Here is a 15,924-nt window from a genome sequence, read left to right as displayed (position 1 = left end):
ACTATCACAGTGGTCAGTGTGAAAATGATAAGAGTTGGGCACAAGGTAGTTACAGTCAGCATGGTTAGAGCAGGTCTCTGCTGGTCCATGCAGGACCATTTTACACAGCAGCAAAAGACACCCCTTCCTCTGGGCAGATGAAGAGGCACGTGACCTATAGCAGTGATCGACTGGATTTTAGCCTCATCAGTTTCCTCAGCCGGACACTCTTGCTCAGGGGTGTGCTCCTGTCCTGAGTAAAAAGCAGTGAATCTGAGAGAGAATGTGTAAATATAATATTCGGGACCTGGTAGCCAATTAAATCTAGAAGTCAAGGACTGCTCCCCAACTTCTGGCTTTGGTGACCATTGTTTTCAAAATAATCTGATTTACTGAATCGTTAGCAACAATTGCAATAATTATTATTAGCTTTTGAAAAGCTTTGATGTAGTCAAGGAAAACAAAACCCATGGAAAGGCTATTAAAAGAAGACAACATGGCAGCAATAGGAATAGACAAGACACTCACTACAAAGTAGAAACTTGAAAGACTTGACCACTTCCTCTTTCCTGAGTGTTTACTTGAGAATGTCGTAGGCATGAATCCATAGTGCCCTCTACTGCCTCACCATGGGTCTGGGGCAACATGGAACAGTGTGACCTACTGTCACCTGTATGTTTTAATGCCACCTTCCTTGTAGATGACTTGGAGCTGTGGTTCTGGGAAGCAGAAGCATGGCTGAGTAGAAGTACCAGGAGAGGCTTTGGTTGGCACAGGGGAGCAGCTGAACCTTGGCCTGGTCATCCCTTTCCTCATTTCTCAACAGACAGATAAAAATATTTATTTTGTGCTGGATGCTCGCTAGGTCATACAAAGTAAAGATGACTTTACTACGTAAGAGAAATGAAAGCACTATTCTTCATCCTTTAAGAGCTTATGCCAAAGCGGGAGGCAGAACCCACCTGCAGCACACTGAGAACACTTAAGGAAGCAAACATGGGCAAATTAGTGTCTTCCACTCATAATTGGTCTTAATAACCTTTTCACAGTGTTCTCTCACCATGAGAATATAGCATTCTGTCTGTAGGAGGAATGCCAAGTGAAGATGAAGCCTGAGTGCAAGCATGGGTTTGTGAGTGCCTCTTGTGTGTGTGTGTGTGTGTGTGTGTGTGTGTGTGTGTGTGTGTGTCTGTGTGTGTGAGCATGTGCATGAGTGTATTCTGTTACATTAGGGGGTGGTGAATAATTTGCAGATGGCTTAGAGGGGGATAAATTAGGTCCGTATTTTTGAGTATGGAGAGTAGGGAACAAGAAATGCTTAGTGGAAAGGAGAGCAAATTCAGAGGTAAGAATCAACAGTGAAGTTCAAACACGGTAAAAGGAGAAGTTAACAGCATTTCCCAGCTGGTTACATATGACTACTGTCTTACAAAACGTTTCCATACCCAAAGTCCAATCACCAAGAGCATGAAGGTTTATGGCCCCTTAGCGGTATCTTCTTTTTTTTTTTTATTATTTTTTTAAAATGTATTTCTTAATATTTTAATTATTTTTGAAGGTGAGAGAGACAGAGCATGAGTGGGGAATAGCAGAGAGAGAGGGAGACACAGAAATCAAAGCAGGCTCCAGGCTCTGAGCTGCCAGCACAGAGCCCGACTTGGGGCTCGAATTCACAAACTGTGAGATCATGACCTGAGCTGAAGTCAGACGTCCAACTGACTGAGCCACCCAGGCACCCCTAGCGGGACCTTTTTAATGTTGAGCCAGCCTTTTGCTTGCTGGAGGCCCGATTACTGTAATACTTGGTCTAATTCTTTTCATCTTGAGCCCATGGGCTTAGGCAAAGCTGAGCAGCTGGTGCACATTTTTGTTCTCTTGTGGTGGTGAGCACTTTAGCTATTAATCTTTGTAGCACAAAAACAAATGGCAATAGCTCTTAACCAATGTCCCGGAGCCCTCAGTCAAGTTGCTGTTTTGTTTGGTTGTGTTATAGAGAGATTTAAGGACAGTTTGCATCGTATCCATTCCTTATAGTTGCATATGTTAAATGCAGCCCTAGAACAAGGTGTAAATTATTGGAGACATACTTGGAGACAGTTTAGTGATGAAATGCCAGGTCTTTAATAGGCTTGGATGCGATTAGCTTAGTAATAGTTACATGATGTGTGATTTGTGGCAATGAAAATGCTAAAAGGGACAATTGCTTCATCATAATTGACACACCTTTAACAGAATGATATTATCTGTCCCTTTGCAGTGTTCATATATGTTTAAATGAAGGATACTTGTCATCATGGCAATGGCAAGACTAGCTGGCAGGGATCATGTTGCAATTCTGCTTCAGCCAGTGAGGACACAGAGCAGCATTGTAGAAGCAAGACTGTGGGCCATGGAATCAGGTTGCCTGTTGGCATCTTGGTTCTACTGCTTGCCGAGCAACCTTGGGCAAGTGACTTAACTATTCTCTGAACCTTGATTTCTTAATTATAAAATGGGAGTCATATTAATGTGTACCTGTTATGATGGGAATCAATGGAGACAGCATGCGTAAATCACATGCAAGTGTTAGGCACGAAGTAAGTGGAGTGTTAGTTTCCTTATTGTTGTTGGACCTGTTACTTTCTTGTACTTTATTTATCTGGAATTTAAAATGGAGATAATGCTTCCTGGGAATGTTTTAAACTTGTACAGTTGAGCTCTTCCTGGAAGACGGAGTAAAAGGACAATGTACGAGAAGAATTGATATGTTTTGATTAGAAACCTAGTACCTAGGGGCGCCTGGGTGGCGCAGTCGGTTAAGCGTCCGACTTCAGCCAGGTCACGATCTCGCGGTCCGGGAGTTCGAGCCCCGCGTCGGGCTCTGGGCTGATGGCTCAGAGCCTGGAGCCTGTTTCCGATTCTGTGCCTCCCTCTCTCTCTGCCCCTCGCCCGTTCATGCTCTGTCTCTCTCTGTCCCAAAAATAAATAAACGTTGGAAAAAAAAAAAAAATTAAAAAAAAAAAAAAAAAGAAACCTAGTACCTAAACCAGCTACTGCCCCGCCTCTATTTCTGCTGCCCAACACACATTTTCTGTGTGTCCCAACTTTATTGCCCTACTTCAAGAAACATATGCATTTAGGAGCCTTCAGATTGAACTGCCTTCACCATCTTGCCCAGGCTACCACTCCAATTCCAAACTCATTTCCCAAATTTTTAGTCCGCAAATTTGACATAAATCCTTTTGGTAAAAGAATCTTTGAGATGTGTTGTTGTTATTGTTGTTGTTGTTGTAGTTGTTGTTGGTTCCAAGCTGAAGAAGTAACATGCATGTAAGTCCTCCTAATTGAATGAAGGTCAAATCTAAGATACTTGTCCATGTGGGTCAGACTGTCTAGGCTGAGAAATATTCTAGGTAATTTAGGCCATATGGGCACACTTCACTCCTTCACCTTTGGAGCTCAGCATGCATCTACGTATGGGCAGAGCGTCTTCCTCTCCACAGGGCAGCCAACTCTTCTACATGCACCTGAGCTGATTTTGACCCATTGCTGGTTCTGAGGCTTTAGGAGCTTGACTTTAGCTTCTGGAAACCTGCCTGTGCTGGGCATCCCTTTTCCAGAGCCCTGGAGCACTCAAACGTTAAGATGCCAGAAAGACAAGGAGGAAGCAGCAGAGGGGATTGAGGAGAATCAACCAGTTGAAGTAAAACAACAATAACCCAGGAGACTGGTTTCCAGGAGGTCAAATAAACTATTTCAAGATTGAGGAGGGGGCCAATGATATCAAATGCTATTAGTAGATGTAGTAAATGAAAACTAAAAATTGATTATTGAATTTGGCAACACTGATTAGGTTAGTAATGCATGAATTTCATCTTCTTTTTAATTCTGGTAAAATCTCTGAGAAGATTACTCTTTTGTATTTTTTGCAAAGAACCTAAAGATACAGGACACATAACCTGTCCAGATTCATACACCTGGAAAATGGTAGAGTGAGGCTTGAACTCAGATTTTCTGATCCCAATTCCCATTATCTCTGATATTAGCTACTTACATTTTTGTTTGACTTTAAATCACAGATTTCCTTTTTCCAAGGAAGTCACATTTTAAGACTCATTACACAGTGTGGATATAAGATTTTGTTCCATTTTTATGAATCTTAAGTGTTAAGAATCTGGTAGAATAAATGCTTTTAGGAACCCCTTTATTATCTGGGAATAAAGCTAGGCCTGAGCATGACCACCTTTAACACTCAGCCATCTGAACACCCTGAATGTTTTGTGGAAAGTAGAATGGGAACAGGAAAATGTAAAGAGAGAGAGAGGATTCCTGCATCCTCAAATGAATCCTTTTCCTGAACACAGTTAGCCGGTGTCCCATGAAGAGACTTCTAAGAAGGTCAACATGTATTGGTCATGGTCATTCTGTGCTCTAGGCAACATGACAGGCAGCTAGTAAGTCTGGAGCTAACAAGTTCAAAGGTTCTGGAAGAAACAAGACCTGGGTATAGAGTCCAATTTTATTGTTTCTATTTTGCTATGAACAAGCACATGTATGAGACTACAACAAGGTCATCTCACCTCTGTCTACTCCTTCCTTAGCTTAAGACTATCCTAAGTATTTTCAAAGAGTAATGTACATGCAAAGGGTTGAACATTTGTAAGTATTTGTGCACAGCATTGAAGTACTAGAATTCAGGCAGTAGCATCAAGTGGTTCTTTTTTTTTTTTTTTAATTTTTTGTAATGTTTATTTATTTTTGAGAGAGAGACAGAATGTGAGTGGGTTAGGGGCAGAGAGAGAGGGAGACACAGAAGCAGAAGCAGGCTCCAGGCTCTGAGCTGTCAGCACAGAGCCTGACGCGGGGCTCGAACCCACGAGCCGTGAGATCATGACCTGAGCCGAAGTCGGACGCTCAACTGACAGAGCCACCCAGGCGCCCCCATCAAGTGGTTCTTTTGTAGCTCAATGATTAATGCTATAAAAATGGAACACTCAAATAAGGATATGCCTGTGGCTTTGGAACAATGCGAACAGGACTTCTGTGATAAGGGACAAATGATTTTTTTTTGTCTGTTCATAAGCCCAAATGGTTGGGTAGATTGAGAAATGCCGTAGATATTTATTTCTTAAGGACTAGAGAAGAACAAGAGGGAGATTTATTTGACTGATTCATTGGTTTTCATCACTTTTGTTCAACATAGAGATTTCTAATTGTTTCTCTTACTGAAAAAAAAAAAAATCACCGGTGGCGTAAGAGATATGGTAATGCTACAAAATGATGGAAAAAACAACCTGAAGATAATTGGAATATACATGAAAGTGGCTTTCTTCTCACAGATATCAGATTCATAGTTACCCACCAAATAATTTCAGATCAGATGTCTTCTGTGTGTATTTCTTTTGCTTTTCCACAAGCTACAAAAGATAGCTGTCATCATGAGCTTCATCAAAACCTGAAAAAAGTCATGCTAAAAATTTGTCACCACAGACATCAACGTAATATTTAGGACATTCAAGACTGGAAAGAATCTCTTAAAATTTAACTTCATTTTGAGACATAAAGTAACGGAATTCTAGAATTGCAAAACGCTAACAAACAGAACTCACTAAAAACCCAACATTAATTAAAATAACTCAAGTCATGGGCCAATTCTAAGTTTTACAGGGCTGTTTTGAATAGTTTTAAAAAGCTGAGACTTATGCTAAGTCAACATGCCTGGTCCATCCAGAGCCCTGGGAGTGTCCAAGACAGCCACAAAAATGCTGAAGAGAGTCCATAGCCTTGAATTCAGAGCCTCCATGACTGTGCCTATTATTTGTGAATGTGGTTGGAAACTAGAGCTCAAGCCTCAACGCAGTGAAACCTGCCTGATAAAGAAAGGAGTTTCTGAAATGGTAGTGCCTTGAACAGACTCTGGAGGGTTGAACGGCTCCAGGATCTAAAGATTACGGATGGATATTAGGTAGTTAATCTGTTAGTGCTTGACATGTTGGTCTAAGGTGGGTGGGGCAGGATGTAAAGGCATCACCTCAAGTAGAACCAGGAATTCATCCACCAGCCTGCCATTAAGTAGTTGCACATCATTTGGGCTCACTCTGAATCTCTCAGTGGTTCTGTTTTCTTACTGGTAAAATGTGGGGAGAGTGATTGTCACTGCCTCTCCCAGGATTAATGAGGTGGTATTCACAAAGAGCATTGTACCCTTAGAAAGGAATGCTCTGTGGCCAGACATTATAGGGCAATAACATTAAGCATGTTTGAAACATGTGCCTGCTGTTACCAAATGGATGCTACGGCTGAACAGTCTTGTATCTCAAATACAAATTAATGCATATGGAACTGCTTAGGGGTAACAGATGACAGGCTGAATGAGTGAGATAGTTGATTATTATACAGAAGGTAGTTCATGCTTAAAAAATGCTTTATGCCTGCTATTTCATCCTCAATACACTGAAGACATACTTGAGAAATCCCATTTAGATAATCACTAGCCATCGATGGCGGAAATTAGAAATGGAGAAAAGGATTGGGTCACCGAAGCTGTTTCCTGGGAGACAACATGGAAGAGGCGATTCCAGCAACAATGCCTGGATGCTCCTGCTGTGTGTTAACTTAGCTTCATAAATTTGCCTCTGTAACTGTGACTGTGATAAATGCCAGACTGAGCCCCGGATGGCTACCCTTAGACTTAATCTCCACAGTTGCCTGAAATCTTTTATACAAGGACCACACTGTAAACCTCCGGGATCCACAAATAAATAGCAAGGCTCTATCATCAGAGTGGCACCTGTGAACATCCCCCCTTGCTTGTGCAAGTTATTCAGACACATTTCCATTTATCAGGCAGATAATAAGCCAGCTGCTTCCTAAAGAGCATCTTTTCCTATATTTGGAGGTTCTGGGATTCATAGCACAATGAACTTGCTGAAATTAGATAACTTTATTCCTCTAATTAAAATTCTCTAATGGATTCCCATTGCACTTAGGAAGAATCCCATCTGTTTACCACAGTCATCAGGGCCCTAGCAGAGCTGGCCTCTAACCTTGTCTTGGACCGGATACCCCTTGTTTGCCATGCGGTATGTTCAGCTCATTCCCAGTCTCAGACTTTGCCCTTGCTACCCCTTCTGGCTAAAGTGCTCTGTCCCAGATTATAGGCTGGAAGCTTCATATCTCAGCTCAAATGTCAGTTTCTCAGCGAGGCCTTCCCTCACCATCTGATCTAACATCCTGCCCTCCCCACCCCCACTTTTCATCATATCACCTCAGTATATTCTCTTTCAAAACACTTACAGTAATGGCAACTACCTTACTCATTTGTTGCCTTGATTATTGTTTCCTCCTCATGGAAGTAGACAGTTTGACTATCTTCTTCATCACTTTGTAGCCCTTGTGCCTGGAAGAGTACTTGGAACATAAAGTAAATATGACTTCAGTGGATGGATTAATGGACAGCATTCATGATTTAGATTTCTGAATTCTTTATGGGATTTTTAATACTACTCACTGTGACCAATTCCTCATGGCAATATGCTTGCTCTGAGAAAGTCTTTCATCCAGTGTATAGTTAAGGTAGTCTGGGATCATTCCATTCATTACAGCTTAGCTTTATGGACAAGAGAGAACTTATAGATAATGGGATCTAGAGAGACAGCTATTTCTGGAGTGGTTAAACTTGAAAAGACTTCTTACTAACCTACTTTTAGTTTTCTACACAGATAGAGGGTGTTAAAAAAGACCAGTGCTCAATTTCAATTCTCATCCCTACCAGCAAAGGTTTGGAAAGAAATTTAACCTTTCTGACTTTGTATTCTCATATATTGCCTGCCTGATTTATATCTGAAGGACCAAGTGAGACAATATGGCTGAAAGGCTCTGAAACCTTTAAATTGCTATTTGGATGTAAGGTATCAGTGTTTACACATGAGCATTTTGAATAATCTATCTGTTGACTCCTTTCTTCCTCACCAAGTGATCACTTTTTACTTCTTTTTGTATTTGCAGTACTCAGTGCAGTAGGTATTCAACACATCATCAAATGAATGAATGAGTGAATACTATTATCATTCCTATCTTTCTCTTGGACAACTCCTATCTCCTTATTGTAAATCTTATTGACTTTGTATTTATTTGTCACTCTGTCTTCTTTTTGTAAGCTCTTGGCCGTTAAACAGAACAGTTTCATAGGAACTGACCCAGTGACTTTCTGCTGTTATTGTCACTGTACATGGTTTGCACATGGGTTTTAGCATCCTAGGGTACTATAAGGGAGAGAGGGAATCTGTCCAATAAACAAAGTGAAAGGCACAGATCTACTGGCCATGGCCTTCTATGGTGTAGACTCAGAATATCTGAGACTCTTTATCAACCACAACCCCAGCCCACTCCAATCTATGTGCCGTAACCATTGAGGAAACTGAAGTCAAGACCTTAGTGAATCATGTCCTAGGCTGTTGGGCAATACCTTTATTTTGGGATTTGGGTTATTTGTAGATTGCCCTTTTTTAGTAAAATGAGCATCACTGTTTGTTTCCATTTTGCAATAAAGAGCTACTGGCTATTTAGCCAGAAAATAAATATTTTCATTTTGAATTGCTTTCTGGACATTTTTCCAAGAGTTTGATTTGAAGCTGTGAAACACATTATTCTCCTTCCCTCCTCCCATTACTCCCCCCCCACCCCATTTCCTCTGAGGTGGATCAAAACCAGTGCTTCAAAAAATAAAGCCAGTATTCTGTGATTGCTTCTTTACCGTATGAAAGGATCAGAGAAGCTGAAATAAATGTTTGAAGAGATCCAAAATCCTGCAGTCAAGGAAAGTCTGCCAGCCAACCAGGTATTCCAGAATATCTTGCCATAAGGCCAGCCTGCCCAGGGACTGGCATTGAAATATGTCTGGGCTTTGGTATTTTCTGTGTAGCTTAAAATGCTATCTTTGGGCACATTTATTGGGCTGCATAAGAAATATTGTACAATCTGCATAGTGATGAAGTTACGTATGTCTTAAACATGTTCTCCAGTCATAGAATATTCCTTTTGCAGACCTTTGGATCCCTTAGGTTGTTTTTAAATTTAATTTTAATTTTCTATTTTTCCATCTGGATGCACTTTCCACTCTCCATTTCTTTTACTAAAATTTTCCAGCTTGTTTGGTGCTTTATCCACTGAAAGCCTTACCTCCGAACCTATGCCCTTTACACAATAGCACGCACACACACACACACACACACACACACACACACACTCAAAAACAAATGTTAAAAACCTTAAATTTAAGAGTTTAATTTCACTTCCAGCTGTAATTTACTATCAGTAGCCTGATGTCCTCAATTTTAGTCATTTCCACTCCTGCTTGGTTCAACTCAAGGCACTCAAATCCTGATTGACTCATAGTCTAAGTATTTAGTAAATTTGTATCTCTCCTTTTTATTTTGGTGACATTGCTTAGGTATGCCCTGCCATTCTTGATATAGCTGATAATGAGAAGCCTTCAAAAGACATTTTTCTTACTTTTTAATAACAGCAAGTAATAGCAGTTGAATAAAAAAAAGAACAAAAGAAAAATAACAATAATCTCCAAAAGAATCATCATGAACAAAATAGCAATGAATTGCACATTTTCAGAAATGGATCAAGGATTCGTATTTCAGATTCCTCAAAAGTAGGTGAACTGCTTTCTTCTCATTTTTTCCATAATGTCCTTTAAGTAGAGGATGAAGGATGCTTTACAGAGGTGAATAAAATTCACTGCCCTATCATTATGAAGGGCTGACTCAAACTTTCAAATATTTTGAGTGGTAGGAAAAAATAAGCACAAGATGATTTTATGAGTTTTAAAAGTGTTGTCTGACCCCCAGGGAGAGATCCAACTGGACCAAACCTGCTTTATCCCTCCTGGATGCATAACATGCATTGGGAAATTAAAGACTTTGAGAAGTCCCATAGTAAGGAATCTTGTTTCATATGGTATTTCCCACACTTCTCAGACTATGATATTCTCTTCTTACAGAATAAGAATGAACTCTCACAGAAAATGTCCACAGAACACAGTTAAAGAAAGGTTCTGATCATTCTAAAAGCAGAGGGTGGGTGTATGGGGCACTGTCTTTGCCATGTGATCAGCAAGAAAGAACCAGGAAAAGTGGCCAAGTTCAATGGCTACCAACTTGAACTTAGGGATGAAAGCACAAGATATACTCTTGAGTGGAGAGCCTCTGCTCACAATGAGAACAAGACTGAGGAAGAGAAAAGGTGTTGACATGTTCCATGTGACCCTAAGCAGGCATGCAGAAAGGCTCCTCCTTCTGGTAAGCTGAGCTTTTCCAACTTGGTTGAATACTTGAATCATGTCGTTCTTTTATGTTGCCTTAAAGACAATCGACTGAGTTTCTGTTTTTCAACGTATATAGAAAAAAACAACATTCTTGAGTCATTAGTTCAATTACTCAGCATATCCCTGGTGAGTATTCACAACCATATTTTTAAAACAGGTTCAAATTACTTGTCATTGTTTTCATTTTAAACCACATCAGTTAGATTTCCTACAAATTACACATGCGCGTATGCATGCACATGCACGTGCGCACACACACACACACCACCAACACCCACATGTCTGTTTCTCATTCTGTGGTGACATGTAATGAAAGGTTATTGTGAACCAGGTCTACATAAGACAGCTGCCCTGCAGATGTTCCAGAACTATATTAAATGCTCTACACATTAATGTTGGCTTCTAGGAGTCTGAAGCTCTCACCCCAACCCAAGTACTTTAACTTCTCATTCCTCTTCCATTTACTTTCAAACTGAATGATTAAGGGACAATATGAAAACCACATGTAAAATGCCCACTGCGTTTTCTTTTATTTTTTTTCCTTTCTTTTTCATACATAAAAACAATGGGGGAAAGCCAATGCAGAGATACTGGGGCCAACGAGTGGTTTACTTTGAAGCTTACCAGGGACACTAGGGAAATTTGCCAGTACATGGATTGCGTTTGAAGAGTCAGATCAAAGAAAGAAATATGGAGTGTCAGAGCCTGGCATCTCTTGGGTTTGGATGTCCAAAGTGCAGTGTCCAAAGCAATTTTCATTCCTTGTCGGTGTTGCATTTTGTGTCACTCTTCTCTTCTAAAAAGTCCTTGAAACAAAAAGGCATATGTTCAGTGTGGACAAAGATGTAAACCGTCATCACATTTTTAAAATGGAATTGTCAAGTAGCCTTGGATTTGGATTTCATTTGGGGATCTACTGATCTCTGGAAAAGTTTAAATCTCTGGTAGTGAAGTACTTCATGTCCTTTATCCTTTCTACAGATATTTCACTTAACTTCTAATTATTTTTTTTCCTTAATTTTCCAGGGCCCCCAAAGGAATAATTTTCTCCAACTTTACTCATCTTGGAAATGATGGGGGAAAGGTCAATAGGACTCTCTGGTGAAACTGGATGTGAGAAATAGACTGATACATGGTAGCCTAGACTTTGCACTTCTAAGACATTACACCTTTTGGGATATTTAAAGTATCTGTGGCAAACCTGTGATCTTCTGAAGTTCCAAGTGGAGGTGTGGAGTGCTCCTGATGGCAGAATTTCCTGGAGAACGAAATTGATGTTTGTACACCAAACTTAAAACCTAGCAGGTAGTTTGGATGTGATAAGACAGAGAAGAAAGTTGGTGCCTTCATCATCTATCATCTTCTGCCCTTTTCACAGACCCCAGACCCATGAATGAGCAGAACCACTTCATTTTGCATTCCACTGCCCAGTCCTCTCTGCTATTGTGCTCTTCAAAGATTCTGGGCATCTTCTGAGTCTGGTAAAAAAAAAAAAGGTGGATGCTACATATGCTTCTGATTTGGATTTTCATAATAACATTCCCTAAGATTTCCAAAAGGCCAACACCTTGAAAAAGTATGTTAAATGGCTTAGTGTTTGTTTTTTGAATGTTTTAAATGCTGCATGCAACTTTGTTTGGTTCTGGGTATGCATTTAGCATTTAATTAGAAGTCAGTGCAGTGATCCTTTTCTGCTTTATTTTCTACAAAAAGATTTAGTAGTGGACAACTATGTCTGTGAAGCTGGGGTGACTTTCCAAAAGGGAACATATAGCCAAGGTTTTCTTTCTCCTTAAGCACCAGGGCGAAGGTTGGCCTCACACATATAAGTTGTGACAAGTCCATTTCTGGCTGTGTAGTTGGATTCCCAGAATGTCATTTCTTCTTGTATTTCATGATTCTGTCACTCCAGGGTTGGAGTTACTCATTCTATTACCATCTTAGATTTCAGTTTCCATAATGTGCCCATCTGAATTCAGCATTAATTTTCTTTTCCCTGGCAAGAAAACACCAAATAGTGTGTTTAACCCCTTGAGTCATCAATTCATCAATAGGCCAGGCTCTGTACTTTGGGATAGCTCAACAAACAATTTTACCACTGACCACAGAGTTGGATAGAGTAATCCCTTTCTGCAGAGAGCACAGAGGATGATCCAAGTCAGGGCATATGGGGAATGATTTCTTTTGCCATCTGCATTTTGCATAGGGTCATGTAACCACCAGACCAGTAGGCCCCTTAATTCACCCTGTCAGCTCCAAATAGAGCAGACTTCACACACAAAAAGTGATGTATCTAAACCTGAACAAAGCAATGGTTTATGATCTTCTCTTCACATCCTTGGATCTTAGGCATTACAATATTTTTCTTTTCTTCCTAAGATCTTTTACTATAAAATTTTAAAAAGCTCACAGTGCATCAGCATGGTCTTCTTAGATGTTTGTTCACTTCTGTTCTTGTTGCTTAAGAATTAAACACACAGAAAACTTCCTCCCTACCCAGTTCATACTCCTTGTTTTGTTAAACTGGTATTATTACCCTTTTCATTAGGGTTCATTTAAATTCATCCTTAAAGGTTTGGATTAAAATTAACTAACATATATGTTAATGGTCATGTCTATACACAAATCTGTTTGACTATTTTGACTAAATATGTGAAACTACTAAGTAAATGGAACGAAGGTTTGGGACTCTCTTACCAACCAGTTATTTGGGGATGTATATCTCATTAAATGATTTGGGTGAAACTTGTACTTTTCCGCTAGGCATTTGTGTTCCATAGGTAAACAAACAAACTATAAAACTAAGTTGGAAATTCAACTGAAAATAATCACAGGGGTTTTTTTCAGTAACTGAGAGCCATGGTACTGTGAGAAGTTTTTGTTGCACTCAGTTCTTCTCATCTGTGTGTGTGTGTGTGTGTGTGTGTGTGTGTGTGTGTGTGTGTTTCTGAATGCCTAACTCTGATGGATATTCTATTCATTAATATTCCATGTGTTGCCAACTGATTCCTTTGAAATTTCTTTTCATTTTGTGACAATGCTGAGTTCTATTGGTGGTGGCTGACATTGTGAGAAGAATAAGTTGTGCATATAGTCTTTAGATTGCACCTGCATGCATTCCAATATGCCAAATTATAAAGGAGCAATAGGAAACCACAGCGAGGAGTTTATTGGATTATTGGAGAGTTTTTGCTTGTGGCTGTCTCTGCAGAGTGTCACATAGGTGGCCTTTCTGACCAGGGGTTTTAAATGATGCTTCATTTGTCAGTGTGGAAAACTTCAGAACGAGCATCCTCTCAAATCCCAGAAGAACATCTTTTTTACTTGCTATGCCCTTGGGAGGTTCTAGAAGATAGAATGGGAGACCATGGTGATTTGGAAAGAAAAAGAGGCCAGTCTTCATATCGACACCTGAGGAATCAACCTATAGTCTGCCCGCTGTAATCTCAGGGGGCTGAGGCAACTGTGTGTTTAATAATATCGAGGACTTTGTGACTTACAAAAAGCCAGTCAAAGCAAGGTCTGGAATCAATGTGCATCCACCCTTCTCAGTTTATAAGACTCTAGGGAGAAAGATTTGTGCTTTGTCATTTCTGAATCCCGCAGGGTGCTTAGTAGTGAAATGATGGCACTACTTGTAACTTCAGCAGCCAATAATTACTGAGTGTTTACTCTTAACTAAGCAATACACTAAACAGTTCATAAACATTATCTTATTTAATCTTGATTATTATTCTACAGTGTTATAGTGAGTATTCTCACTTTATTGTCAAGAGAATGTAGGCTTAAAGTTTATATAACTTGCCCAAGGTGACAGCCGATATAGTGGGTTGAATAGTGGTCCCCAAAGGACATGTTCACGCCCTAACCCCCAGTCCTTGTGAATGTGACCTTACTTAGAAATAGGGTCTTTGCAGATATCATTAAGGTAAGGATCTTGAGATGAGGTCATCCTGGATTTAGGGTGGGCCCTAAATCCAATGATAGGTCTTCTGATGGAAGAAAGCAGAGGAAGATTTGTGACACACGCAGAGATGGCCATATGAAGATGGAGGCGGAGACTGGAGTGACATGTCTACAAAACCAGCAACATCAAAGATTGCTGGCTACCACCAGAAGCTAGGAGAAAGGCATGGAATGGATTTCTCCTCAGCCTCCAGAAGCAACCAACCCTGCTGATATCTTGACTTCAGATTTCTGGCCTCCAGAAGTGTGAGAGAATAATTTATGTTGTTTGAAGCCACCCAGTTTGTGGTCATTTGTTACAGCAACTCTAGTCAGTGATGGAAACCACATTGAAAACCAAACACCAAAGCCTATGTTTTGAGCCCTAGTCCTTACACATCCACTGTATTGACTAGGCCCATGCTGTGTGTCTAATAAATGTTTAATAAATGTTGCTGGGTTTAAATGTATTTGGACAAAACAGATGGCTGAATTTTGATTCTTCTCCTTTCTTTGGAAAAATGTCAGTGAAAGAAAGCATTTGGAGTAAGAAAGGGTGTATTTTTTGGTAGTAGCCATTTGGAACACTGTGAACATGTTCCTGTAGGATTTGCCTTTTGTTTTCATTAATAGCAGATAATTTTAATAATCTGAGAGATTTAGTATTTTGGATCCATTGATCATACATTTGTTAAAAAACCTCCTGAAGTGATAGAGGCAGTCTCCCAAATGGGCAACTCCCTAGAACATCTCCTTAAAGCAACCCCCCCCCAGACACACACTCTTACTTTTCTTACTTTTCTTTGGTGGAGATGATTATGAGCATCTCACGTTAACTAGGACTGCTGTTTGCTCTGCACAAGTATAAAGGGGTGGAGTAAGTTAATAGTGAAGTGAACACGGGGAGGAGGGAGGGCAGAATTTCAGGTAACACCCACAACAAGAGGTCAAATGAGAGAGGAGAAAGAATTACCAGGAAAATGGCTGATGGAAAAACACAACATTTTTCTTGTGGTACAGTTGAGAATAAAATAATTGACTTAAACTTTTCTGCCATAAATGATTTCTCTGAAAGAGAAGATTTTAAAGGATTAGACCAGAGGCATGGATTGCTCTTCTTCTCAATTTACTTGGAGTTTGGTTTTGGTAAGAAGCATTCTTTTCCTTTGCCCTTTGTCAACACCATTCAGTGGCTGCAATCATCAAGCAGAAAGGTCACCCCACAACTGTCTAACCCCTGAGAGTGCTGGCAACATCTCACCCCAATGAAGACTCAAATCTCATTCTGCTGGAACCAATGGCTTTTTCAGTGTGGCACCGAAATGGCAGAACATTTGTATGGCTTTTCCCCCAATCCATTTTTACCCTTTTTGTAAAATTTATTCCTTATTGGAACTTGGTAAGTTTGGCATTACTATCCCTCTTTTTCAGATGAGGAATTGAGGCTTGCAGAGGTTAAGTGGCCTGCCCCAGATCACATGGCTCGCAAAGAATCCTAGGACCTCTGGGGATATTTCTTGATCTGTTTCTAAGTGGAGGAGTGATTGGGAGCTGAGGGCCATTGCTTCACCACCCCACAGGCCATTTCTAGGCCAGTGTAAGTCCGGTGCCATTGCTGACAACTAGCTGTAGAAATGCTTTAAGAGTTGGATGCTACAGTAGACTAAAATAGCACAGGAAAGGAA

General features: G+C 40.2%; 1 long non-coding RNA gene across 5 annotated transcripts in view; it reads left to right on the top strand.

The window, feature by feature from the left end:
• The window catches only part of LOC112855623 (uncharacterized), a 457,783-nt gene that overhangs the window by 140,030 nt on the left and 301,829 nt on the right, over nt 1–15,924 (top strand). For 2 of the 5 annotated variants that reach the window (XR_015252574.1, XR_015252573.1), the window contains one exon: nt 11,321–14,709. The exons of 2 other annotated variants lie outside the window; for them this stretch is intronic. This is a non-coding gene — a long non-coding RNA (uncharacterized LOC112855623). Of the gene's footprint in view, nt 1–9,409; nt 9,507–11,320; nt 14,710–15,924 lie in introns of those variants that run through there. One more of the 5 variants, XR_015252575.1, reaches the window with a different exon arrangement.

The sequence above is a fragment of the Puma concolor genome, chromosome B3 (genome assembly GCF_028749965.1).
Source record: "Puma concolor isolate L17-30 chromosome B3, mPumCon1.1.hap2, whole genome shotgun sequence".
In the NCBI taxonomy this organism is placed as follows: domain Eukaryota; kingdom Metazoa; phylum Chordata; class Mammalia; order Carnivora; family Felidae; genus Puma; species Puma concolor.
The sequence above is the reverse complement of the archived record's forward strand: the minus strand, read 5'-3'. Positions and strand labels throughout refer to the sequence as shown.